This window comes from Peromyscus californicus, unplaced genomic scaffold (genome assembly GCF_007827085.1).
Source record: "Peromyscus californicus insignis strain IS unplaced genomic scaffold, ASM782708v3 Scaffold_14__1_contigs__length_90479793_seg_2, whole genome shotgun sequence".
Classification (NCBI taxonomy): Eukaryota; Metazoa; Chordata; class Mammalia; order Rodentia; family Cricetidae; genus Peromyscus; species Peromyscus californicus.
This window is the reverse complement of record NW_026294436.1, coordinates 53,268,129-53,278,178: the sequence shown is the minus strand read 5'-3', so window position 1 is coordinate 53,278,178 and position 10,050 is coordinate 53,268,129. Positions and strand designations below refer to the sequence as shown.

General features: G+C 44.7%; 1 long non-coding RNA gene across 1 annotated transcript in view; it reads left to right on the top strand.

The window, feature by feature from the left end:
• Window positions 1–860: 860 nt before the first annotated feature.
• The window catches only part of LOC128109940 (uncharacterized), a 34,851-nt gene continuing 25,661 nt past the window's right edge, over window positions 861–10,050 (top strand). The window contains exon 1 of the long non-coding RNA XR_008217969.1: window positions 861–1,453. This is a non-coding gene — a long non-coding RNA (uncharacterized LOC128109940). The remainder of the gene's footprint in view (window positions 1,454–10,050) is intronic.

Below are 10,050 nucleotides of genomic sequence, written 5' to 3'. Positions count from 1 at the left end.
AAGGCCAACGCTGCAAGAGCCCCTGAGGAATAGTGCTGGGTCTGTTTCCAGATTCCGCACTCCCTGGATTCATAGAAGCAGAGGACTTCTTTTCATTGCAGCGCTTTCCTGTTATCAGTAGTCTTATTTTTATTATTGGTGCATGTTGGGAGACGTCACAAATGAACACCGTCTCTGATGCTAAAATTAGAGAGAAATATCTTCATGAGGAACGCTGACTTCAAAAGTGGAGACAGGAACTTTTACATAGTCTTTGTTGCTGTTGTTGCTACTTTGGTGTTTTGAGGCTGGGTTTCTTTGTGTAGCCCTGGCTGTCCTGAACTCAGTCTTTAGCCCAGGCAAGCCTCAAACTCAGAGATCTTTCTACCTCTGCCTCCCTAGTGTTGGGAGTAAAGGCATTGTTGGGATTACCAGACACAGCTTACTATTCTTGATTTTGCTTTCATGAGGAAGAGGTAAATGACATGTAAATGAGTTGTTGTCACATACTACCCAAAAAAGAATCTTTCAGGACATGTCCTGTCTTGATGAACTTGGTCAACACAGTTCTTCGCATTAAAAAACAGAAACAATGAAACTCTACGTGCTGACAATTCTTTGCCACGGTTTCCCCACACATCCTCTGAAGCTCTGCCTTGAGAAGTGAGATTATGATAATGATCCTGAAGTACTGTGAGTGCCTTTGAAATTCTCCAAGGAAGATGGGATTACACTCTGTGTAATTCAGTGTTAAGTGATAACATGTTTATCCCACATGTGATGTTGGCAGATGGAAATTCTCAGTTAAGCAGAACATTCCAGTAACTGAAGCACTCACTTTTCAAGCCAATTCAGACATTGATTTTTTTTTCTGGTGGGAAGACACTGCTGTAGAAGAGGAACCCCTCAAACTTACAGTATTACCTTCTCCAGAGGAAGCTGATGGACCGGAAATAGGTATAAATAACACGTGCATTTAACATGTTGGCTCCAGAGATTACGGAGGCTGAGAAGTTCCATGATCTTCCATCTACTGGCGCATAGTCCTGAGAGCCAAGAAGGCAAAAGTACAGAACATAGAACGTAGTCTAGTCTGAAGATGAGACACAGAGACAATAGATGTCCCAACTCACTCAGGCAGACAAAGCTCACTCAACTTTCCTCCAGCCTCTTGTCCTGTTCAAGCCCCCCATCTGCCCTACACAGTCCACCAGTACGAATTCTAATTTTTTTTTTCTGGAAATATCTTCATAGACAAGCCTGTAACAGGGTTTAGTCAACTATCTGGCTAGCCCACGATGCACTGAAGATGATACATAAAATCAGCCACCATGCCCTTCATCTATGGTAAAAAACAGTCCCCGATTTCTGATGGCTTACACAGTAATTTTAAACAGCTGAAGCTGGCCTGCTGCAGAGTGCCATCGCTCCCATCAGTCACGTGAACAGCAGAGGAAAACGCCGATATTTCACAGTGCATTGGGCTGCTAATCTGGGGTGTTTGTGTGGGTGTGGGCCCCGGGATGAGAGAAGTGGGGCATGTAATGATCCCATTGGTTTTTTGTTTTCATTGTATGGCTTTGTCCCCAGCATCAAGTTTTCATTTTCCTGAAACGTAGGTCATTTCCCCTCCATGCAATGGGTTTCCTTTCCTGGTTATATCACAAAGAAAGAGAGAGCTGGGAGTCCAACCCTAACCCCAAACCAGCCAACACCTGTTTCTGTGCCTATGCACCAAGACAAGGAATCCTGTTACTGCACTTCTGTGCTCTTGCACCAAGCCATGGGGGCGGGGATCCTACTGCAGTTATTTCCATACTCACTGCTAGAAAAAAAAACTGAATCTTTACTATAGAGGGGCACACAGACACCTTTAGGCCAGTAGAAAAATGGAGGGAGGGGGCCACTGGGAGGGACACCTCAAATACAATATAAACTAACTAACTAACTAACTAGCTAGCTAGCTAACTAAGTAACTAATCAACTAAATAAACAAACAAACAAACAAATAAATAAATATAAGCAACTATCTAAATAAATATGTACATAAGCCTTTGCTTCATCCCAAACATTTCTTATCTTTTAACAAATTAACTTATGGAGAAAAAGATGCTACTGGCCTAGCTGATACCTTTTGTAAGTTAGTGTATTTAAGAGAACATTCTTAATTTATAATATTTTCAACTTATGATGGGTATGGTAGTTTGAATGCAATTGACCTCCATAAGCTTATAGGGAGTGGCACTATTAGGAAGTATGACCTTGTCGGAGCAGGTGTGGCCTTGTTGGAAGAAGTTGGACTGAATGTATTTTTGCATTATGATATGGCTACAAGCCTTTGAGGGTCAGAGAATGGAATGTGGTGGTTTTAAAGAAAATGGCCCCCAAAGGGAGTGGCACTATTAAAAGATGTGGCTTTGTTGGAGTAGGTGTGGCCAACACTTGTTGGAAGAAGTGTGTCAATATGGAGGTAGGCTATGCGGTCTCCTATGCTCAAGTTACACCTAGTGTGGGCACAGTCTCCTTCTGCTGCTTGCAGATCAAGATGTAGAACCCTCAGTTCCTTCTCCAGCACCATGTCTACTTGCATGCCTCCATGATGATAATGGACTAAACTTAAGCAACCCCAATTCAATGTTTTCCTTTATGAGAATTGCTGGGATCATGGTGTCTCTTCACATCAATATAAACCCTAACTAAGACAATGGATATAACTAAGTGTGAGCCCTTGCAATTCAAAAAAAATCTTTATGTATCAAAAGATCCTTAAACTATATTCTAGGAAGTTATGCTCAGAAAATAACTAAATAAGCGTGGGAAGCTGCTATACAAGGCAGAACAGTGGCGCTTAGTTTTCAATATGAAAGAAGAACCTCATTGTCTAATGAAAGCGGAAAGAGTCCCAAAATATTATATAACAATAAAACAAAATTCTCAGTGGTCAATAAAATTGAGATGTGGAAGACAACTGCGTGCCCTCTGACTACATCCATGCTGTTTTGCTTATTGAAGGATTCAAGACTTGGTGGAAGTGGTAACATCACAATATTGGTTTTCAAAGTTATGCTTCTGTAAATTTGTGTAAAGTGGAAAGAATATTGCTCCACTATGCAACCTGATGAGACCATACAATATGCATTAAGTCTACCAGATCTCAGTTGGAGGAAGACAGTGTTGTAGACTATTATTTTAAGGTGTGTCACTTTTGTTTATGTTGCATTTGTTTAACTCTGTGAAGCTGTGTTACTGAGGCTATCTAAAACACCTGATCGTCTAATAAAGCTCTCAGTGGCCATTAGCGAGGCAGAAGAAAGGATAGGCGGGGCTTGCAGGCAGAGAAAATGTATAGAAGGAGAAATCTGGGAGGAGAAAAGATCAAGGAACGAGAGAGGAAGGAGGAGGACATCAAGGGCCAGCCACCCAGCTGCACAGCCATGGAGTAGGAGTAAGAGTAAGATACACAGAAGTAAGAGAATGGGAAAAGTGAAAGAAACCTGGCAATCAAGTCAAACTAAGGCTGGACATTCAGAAGTAAGAACAAACCTCTATGTGTGATTTATTCAGGAGCTGGGTTGTGGGCCCCCAAAAGAGCAAAAACAAACAAACAACAAAACAGAGACATTTTGATGATGGAGACCACTGAAGTGATGGAGGGGAAAGGAGAAGGGATGATTTTGATGACATGGGTTACAAGAACCAGCTAGATTTTCTCCCCCGCATTGGGAGAGACTTTAGAGAAAGAAATTGAAGAACTGTGGTGACAAAAGACTGTCACCAACAGGGCCCTTCAGGACCTTCATGACAGTTGCATCCTAGACTGTCTACACTCCCAGAGTGGCACCGATGCAGGATAGTTATTCCTCCAAAGGGGGCATCTCATGGATGGAGGCAGCAAGTGATGAAGCAGCTGGGGAGGAGGAAAGTTGTGTTTCTAAGCACATGTTAGACATGCCCACATTTCAGGTCCCCCAAAGAACACACCCAGAGCTGAGTCCAGAGTGAGCAACTGGGCAAGAATCTGTTTCAAGTAGTATACCTGAATCTGTTGAAGGGATTTCAACCTTCTCACTTGTTGGTGTTTCAGAATCCTTTGCAATAGAGAGCAAGGCTGTATGATATGCCCACTAGCTACCAATAATGGACCCCTAATGTAGATGGGGTAGCCCAAAGCATTGTTAAGCACTATTAGATCATCCCCAGGCTCAAAGTACCACAGACAGAGAAGCAGTGTTATATTGGAATTGCAATCACAGCCAAAGGCAAGGTGGAAATTGATGCTCAGCAATACTTATGCATTTATTATTTACAGTGTGCTTGGCTTCATGGTGTGTGTGTGTGTGTGTGTGTGTGTGTGTGTGTGTTTATGACACGCATGTGTATGTTGGTGTGTGCATGTACTCAAGCCTGTGGAGGCCAGCAGTCAACCTTTCGGGTTGTTCCTCAGGTGCCATCCATCATCCACCTTATTTATTTGAGATTTTCAGTGGAATTCTTCAATTAATTTGGCTATGCTAGGTGACCGGCAAGCCCCAGGGACCTGTCTGTCTCTTCCTCCCTAGTCTTGGGGTTACAATTACATGAGCGTCACCATGCACACCTTTTCTTTCTCTTTCTTTTTCACATGAGTCCTGGGGTTCTGAATGCTTGTGCAACAAATACTTGAGTGGGTGAGCTATCCCTCAGCCTGGGTTTCACATTTCAAACTCATTGAATGTTCTTTGTGACTCCAGGCAGGAGGCCCTCTACTTGATCTTAAAGACGTAGACATGAAAGCACAGAGAGGTTAAGTAACTCTCTCCAGGTCACACAGCTAAGACATGGGCGAGCTGGAGAAGGAATCCAGCAAGTATTAGGAGACACTGCGCTTAGGAGCAGCTGTGTATTTCAACTGTGGATTTACTGTGTGATGGCAATTTTCTCTGGGGTTTCTATTTGTATGTTTTCCAGAAACTTCCAATGGTAGAAGTTACCTTAATAAAATTTCCTAACATTGTCGGGCATGTTGATGTCTGTCTGTAGTCCCAGGACTCAGACGATGGAGGTATGAAGATCAAAAATTCCGGGTTAACCTGGGCTCCGTAGTAAAACCTTATGATGATGATGATGATGATAATGATAATGATGATGACAACGACGATGATGATAATTTTCCTAAAACTTCTTTAGCTGGTTGTTTACAAAAACTCCTTGCTGTAGAGCCCTGCATGGGCCAGGATACGTGGTGGCACATCTCAACAAAGGGCCCCAAAGGCTAGCCTTGTTCACAGTCCCAAGGAAAGACACGACAGTCAACACGACTCTGTCCTCAGAGGGGAAAACAGGCTCTGCATTATGCTATAGAGGCAGCCTATGCATTCTCTGTGGTTTGCTGAGTCCAGTCTTCACCCTGTCTCTCCCAACTACACAGTGAGGGAATCACAGCTCTACAGCCCATGGCTCATCCTCAGGCACCAACCTGAAAGCAGGCAAAGGAGAGGGTCTCACCTGGCAGGCAGGGGTCCCCTCTTTCCTGGTGGTGTAGGTGGCTGCTCCCAGTGGCTGAGGTGGTGGGAACAAAGGACCGAGGCCCTGTAGGCTTGACCTGGGCCCTGCCTGTTTGTCAAGCACTGGCTAAGGAAGGCATTCGGGTTAGTGATTCCTGCTGGTCTAGGCTGGCAGCTGAGCATTTTGGAGAGCCTGCTTGTCAGTCAAGGCTTACACTCAGCCCTTAATGGCTCTTCCCTTGTCGTTCGCCTGGTGTCGCTTTTATCTTAAGTGAATTTAACAACGGTGAAAGGTGCCAGTCTGAGGTCCCCAGAGAGGAGCTTTGCTGGGAGAACAGTTACAGTGAAAGTCCCGTCCATCAAATCATTTCCGCTGCTCCACCTGGAGAATAAGGCACCCCATGGCTGCAGGGACACCCTGGAGGCTGGGCTGAGCCAACCAGGCTTTTCCCTCTGCTCAGCAGGCGTCCTTCAGGAAAGCCAGATGCAAGCCGGTCTGCAAAACTGGAGACATCTTGAAACTGCTTTTTCCATAATGTCTATACCCAGGAGTGGATTAATCTTGGTGTTTTCGGTTAATTCATACTTGCCTCATCAAAGGATTCTTCCCGAAGAGTCATTTGGTGGCATAGAGGACTTGGGAGATTTTAATCATAGTTATATCCTAAAGGAATTTTTTCCCTACTGATCAAGTTCAAAGTAATGACTGAGCCTCCAATGAACAAGAGATAATTTAAGTTTTAAATTTAGTTAGGTTCATGCAAGTGGTTCTGCGAGGCACAAATCTCACAAATCAACCAATGGCAAGGGAAAGCGGGCATCATTTTACCCATTTGGGTCTGATAATAGAGGTTGCAGTGTAAAGTGAGTGGGGGCGGGGATCGAGGCAGTGGGAAAACCCAGAGCAGCTGTGGGCAGATGTGTCTTCCTCCCTGGACAGGACACTCTGTGTTCTCACAGTTAGAGTGGGAATTTTGAAGTGACCAAGGAAGGGGTTTCCTGTACGATCAGTGAATAAAATTCAGAAGTTAAGTGGATTACCCACTCACATAGGTAGTAGCTGATGTGTCTAGACTGAACCTCTGTGCATCTAAATCCAAGCCAGTAAAGGAGGTGGGGAGAGGAACTGCTAGCCATGCACATCATGGGACGAACCTGCCGGGCCCACACCATCTCCTGCTCTGTTCGCAGCTAAGCTTGAGATGTTTTCACAGGAGCTGAGTTCCGCCTCTCTGACTCTCGGCCTTCACTGGCTTTGTTCCTGAAGAAATGGAGACAAACACTGTTTTCAAGCACTCAGTTCAGAGACTACTGTGGAATCTGTCTTGACAGATGGGGTTGTTTGTGTGTTGTGAAGGTTTTAAAGAAACTATGTGGTGTGTGTGATGTGGAGTGTGTGTGGGTATTTGTGTGTAGTGTATGTGTTTGTGTGTGGTATATGTAGATGTGCTGTTTGTGTGTATATATGTGTGTATGTATGTGTGTGTATATGCATGTGTGTGATGTATGTGTATTTGGTATGGTATATGTGGGTGGTATGTGTATGTAGCATATATATGTGGTATGTGTATTATAGCATGTGAAGTGTGTGTGGTGTACTATATGTGTGTTTATAGTATATATAGTGTAAGTGGTATGGTATATGTGGTATGTGTATACGTAGTGTGTGTGTGGTATATGTTTGGTGTGTGTGTGTGTGTGTGTGTGTGTGTGGTGTATGAGTGTGAAGTGTGTGTTCTGGTATATGTGGCTGGTATGTGTATATGTGTGGTGTGTGTATATGTATATGTGGGGGGGGATGTGTGTGTGTTATATATGTGGGTTGTGGGATGTGTGTGGTGTGTATATGTGTGTATGTGTGTGTGTGGTATGTATATATGTGATATGTGTAGGTGTGATGTGTGTATGTATGTGGTATGTGTATGTGTGCATAGTCTATACACGTGTATGTGGTGTGTGTGTAGTGTGGATGTGTGTGATGTGTGCAATGTGTACATGGTGTGTGTGTTGAATGTTGTGTTGTGTGTAATTTGTGTGGAGTGTGTATGGGTTGTGTGTGGTGTGGTGTGTGTATGTGTGTGTGTTGGCAGTACACATCTCCCAGGACATGCTATTGCTTCTCACTGTTGAAACAGTAGTAGTTGCTGGAGACTAACCTGCCCTGTTCAGTTCCTGAAGTGCTGAGGACCTCTGATGGTAGGATGGTTGTACTTGATATGAAGTCGGCCGCAGCTAGGAAGGCAGTGTCAGCAGTTTGTGTGGGGTGTGTTGTATCCAGTGCTGTTGCTCTCAGTAACGCTTTCACAGATAACTGTAGCCATTGCCAGGATTTAAGGGCACTCACGGGGCCCCTAGTACTTCTTTCTTGTTTAAATGTGCAAGCATTTGGCCTTCTATTTCTTCAAATAAGGCCTTTCTCTGAGTCACAGTGTGTGAGCTCCAAAAAGATGACATGGAGTGCTAAAATGGATGCAACCAGGATGTGTGGGGTCTGGGAGGACCGTGACCTCAAACCTCATGGCTCTAGGGAAAAGCAGCTCACAGTTCATCTTGACGAAAGAGAAGCCAGAGGTGACAGAAACCCAGACAGAAGCTTTCTTTGACTCATTACTACCGCTAGGCACCAAGGTCTGGGGGAAGCCTCGTCTCTATGCACTCCTGGGAGCCAGGGCTAGAGAGCCATTGTGAGGGGATGACGCCGAGGGGCAGCAGTCATTTCAAAGACTCAGGGGCAGATGAATCCAGGCCTGACTGCTTCCATCTCCCAGCAGCTACTCTGGAATCCACAGCCAGCCCATCATGGCATGGTTCGCTCAGTGTTTCCTGTCGGTTTCTGTTTCTGCTCGTTATCCCCCTCTTAAGAACTGCTGTCTTCCATGCCCGTTCCCACAAACTCAAAATGCCTTTTCATTTCTACTGTCAGTGCTTCCTCCAGAATAGAAACAGATGCTGGGTGCTCTCACACCGTCCATTTGCTACATATAGTGACTCAGTACCCTAGTTCTGCGAGGAATGAGGATTCCCCTCAACTGGAAGCTTTGGAACCAGAAAGTTGCCGCAAGTGGGACTGAGGTTACTGGTCCAAGCCACTCCTGAAGAACCACATATTGAGTTGTTCTGCATCCAACCTCTTTGGGATGCTAGTCTTCTTTCTCTTGACTTAAGAGGGACTGGCTCTGCTGCTGGGTCCCACGTCAAATTCTAGCTCATGAGCGAATCTTTCATAGAGCCACAACTCACATCTCTTTCCATCGAGTCCCTGTGAGCCTAGGGTTGCCTGATGTTTCAAATCGGGGAGGAAGAGTAGCAAAGGCATGAGTTCAAAATCTTCCTGAGACATCAGCCAACTGGATGAAAGTCACCAACTCCTCTGTGCTTCAATTTTCTCAGAATCGGGAAGGGAGTCTATTCTTATACTTCCCTCTAGGGAAGTTGTAAGTATTAAACAAAATTTATATATGTGTACTGCACATATGTATATATACTATGCATATCTTGCCTCATGTTACATATTTATGTTATATATTAGCATGTATTTAATAAGCGTTACTATAATAAGTGTTGTTATCATTTGGTTTCTTCACTTAATGTGTATTTGTTGAGTGGCTTCCATATGCCTGTCTGTCCCTGTCCTATGGAACACTGCACTGAGTCAGACCAAGAAAACCACAACTATTAAGACACTTCTAAGCTAGAAGGGAGAAGGAGACATAAATGGGAACAATAACCTGTGGCAGATGGTGATAGTTGCTAGAACAGCAAGGCAACAATGGGGAACAGTAGGTGCTTTATGTGAGAGTGAGGAATGGGTGATGGAAGCAGACACTTGGGAAATGAGAGGGGTGAACCAACCTTGTAGAGACCCCGAGAAAAAAGATTTCTGGGCAAAAGGGATGAGCACAAAGTTCCAAGGTGCAGTGCACCCAATCTGTTTGGAAAAGTACTGTAGGGACGGAAGAGAGAAGCGTGGCAGGGAAAGAAATGGGAAGGAGGCAGGAGGGATAGTTCATGGAGAACCCTGTGCATGATGGAAGGGCTGTAGCTTGCACCTTGTATAAAGAAGGATGGCATCAGAGGAGCTGTGTGCAGAAGGGTGGCATTTTCTTGCTTAGTTTCTTAAGAATCAGTGAGGCTGCTGAGTCAAAGATGGACATAGGTGAAGTGAAGGCAGTGACAGGAAGACCTGTCAGTCACAAAACTGGTTTGACAGCATGGCGAGCTAGGCAGCGTTTAAGAAGTGAAGGTTGAGAGAGGAATTAGGTGTGGGCTAGTTTGGGGTGTAGGTCTAATAACTTAGCAACAGACAGTGCCTGGAATGACAGGGAGACTTTTGTCCAAAGGCATTTGGAGTTGTTATTAACTGAGATGAGCAGGTCTGGGGACATCTGGGCTAGAAGCAAAGACCAAGCGTTTAGCTTTGGAGACAGTAAGTGGGTGACGCTTCCTGACCATGCACAGGAGATGCTGTCTGTACCATGTTAACAAAGTGCTTCTCCCTTTTCTGTTCACATCAGAGCTATCTAGGGTAGTGTGAGGGAGGCTGGAGATTGCTGGGGTGAACCAAAGCCTCTACTTTAAGTCCTCTCTA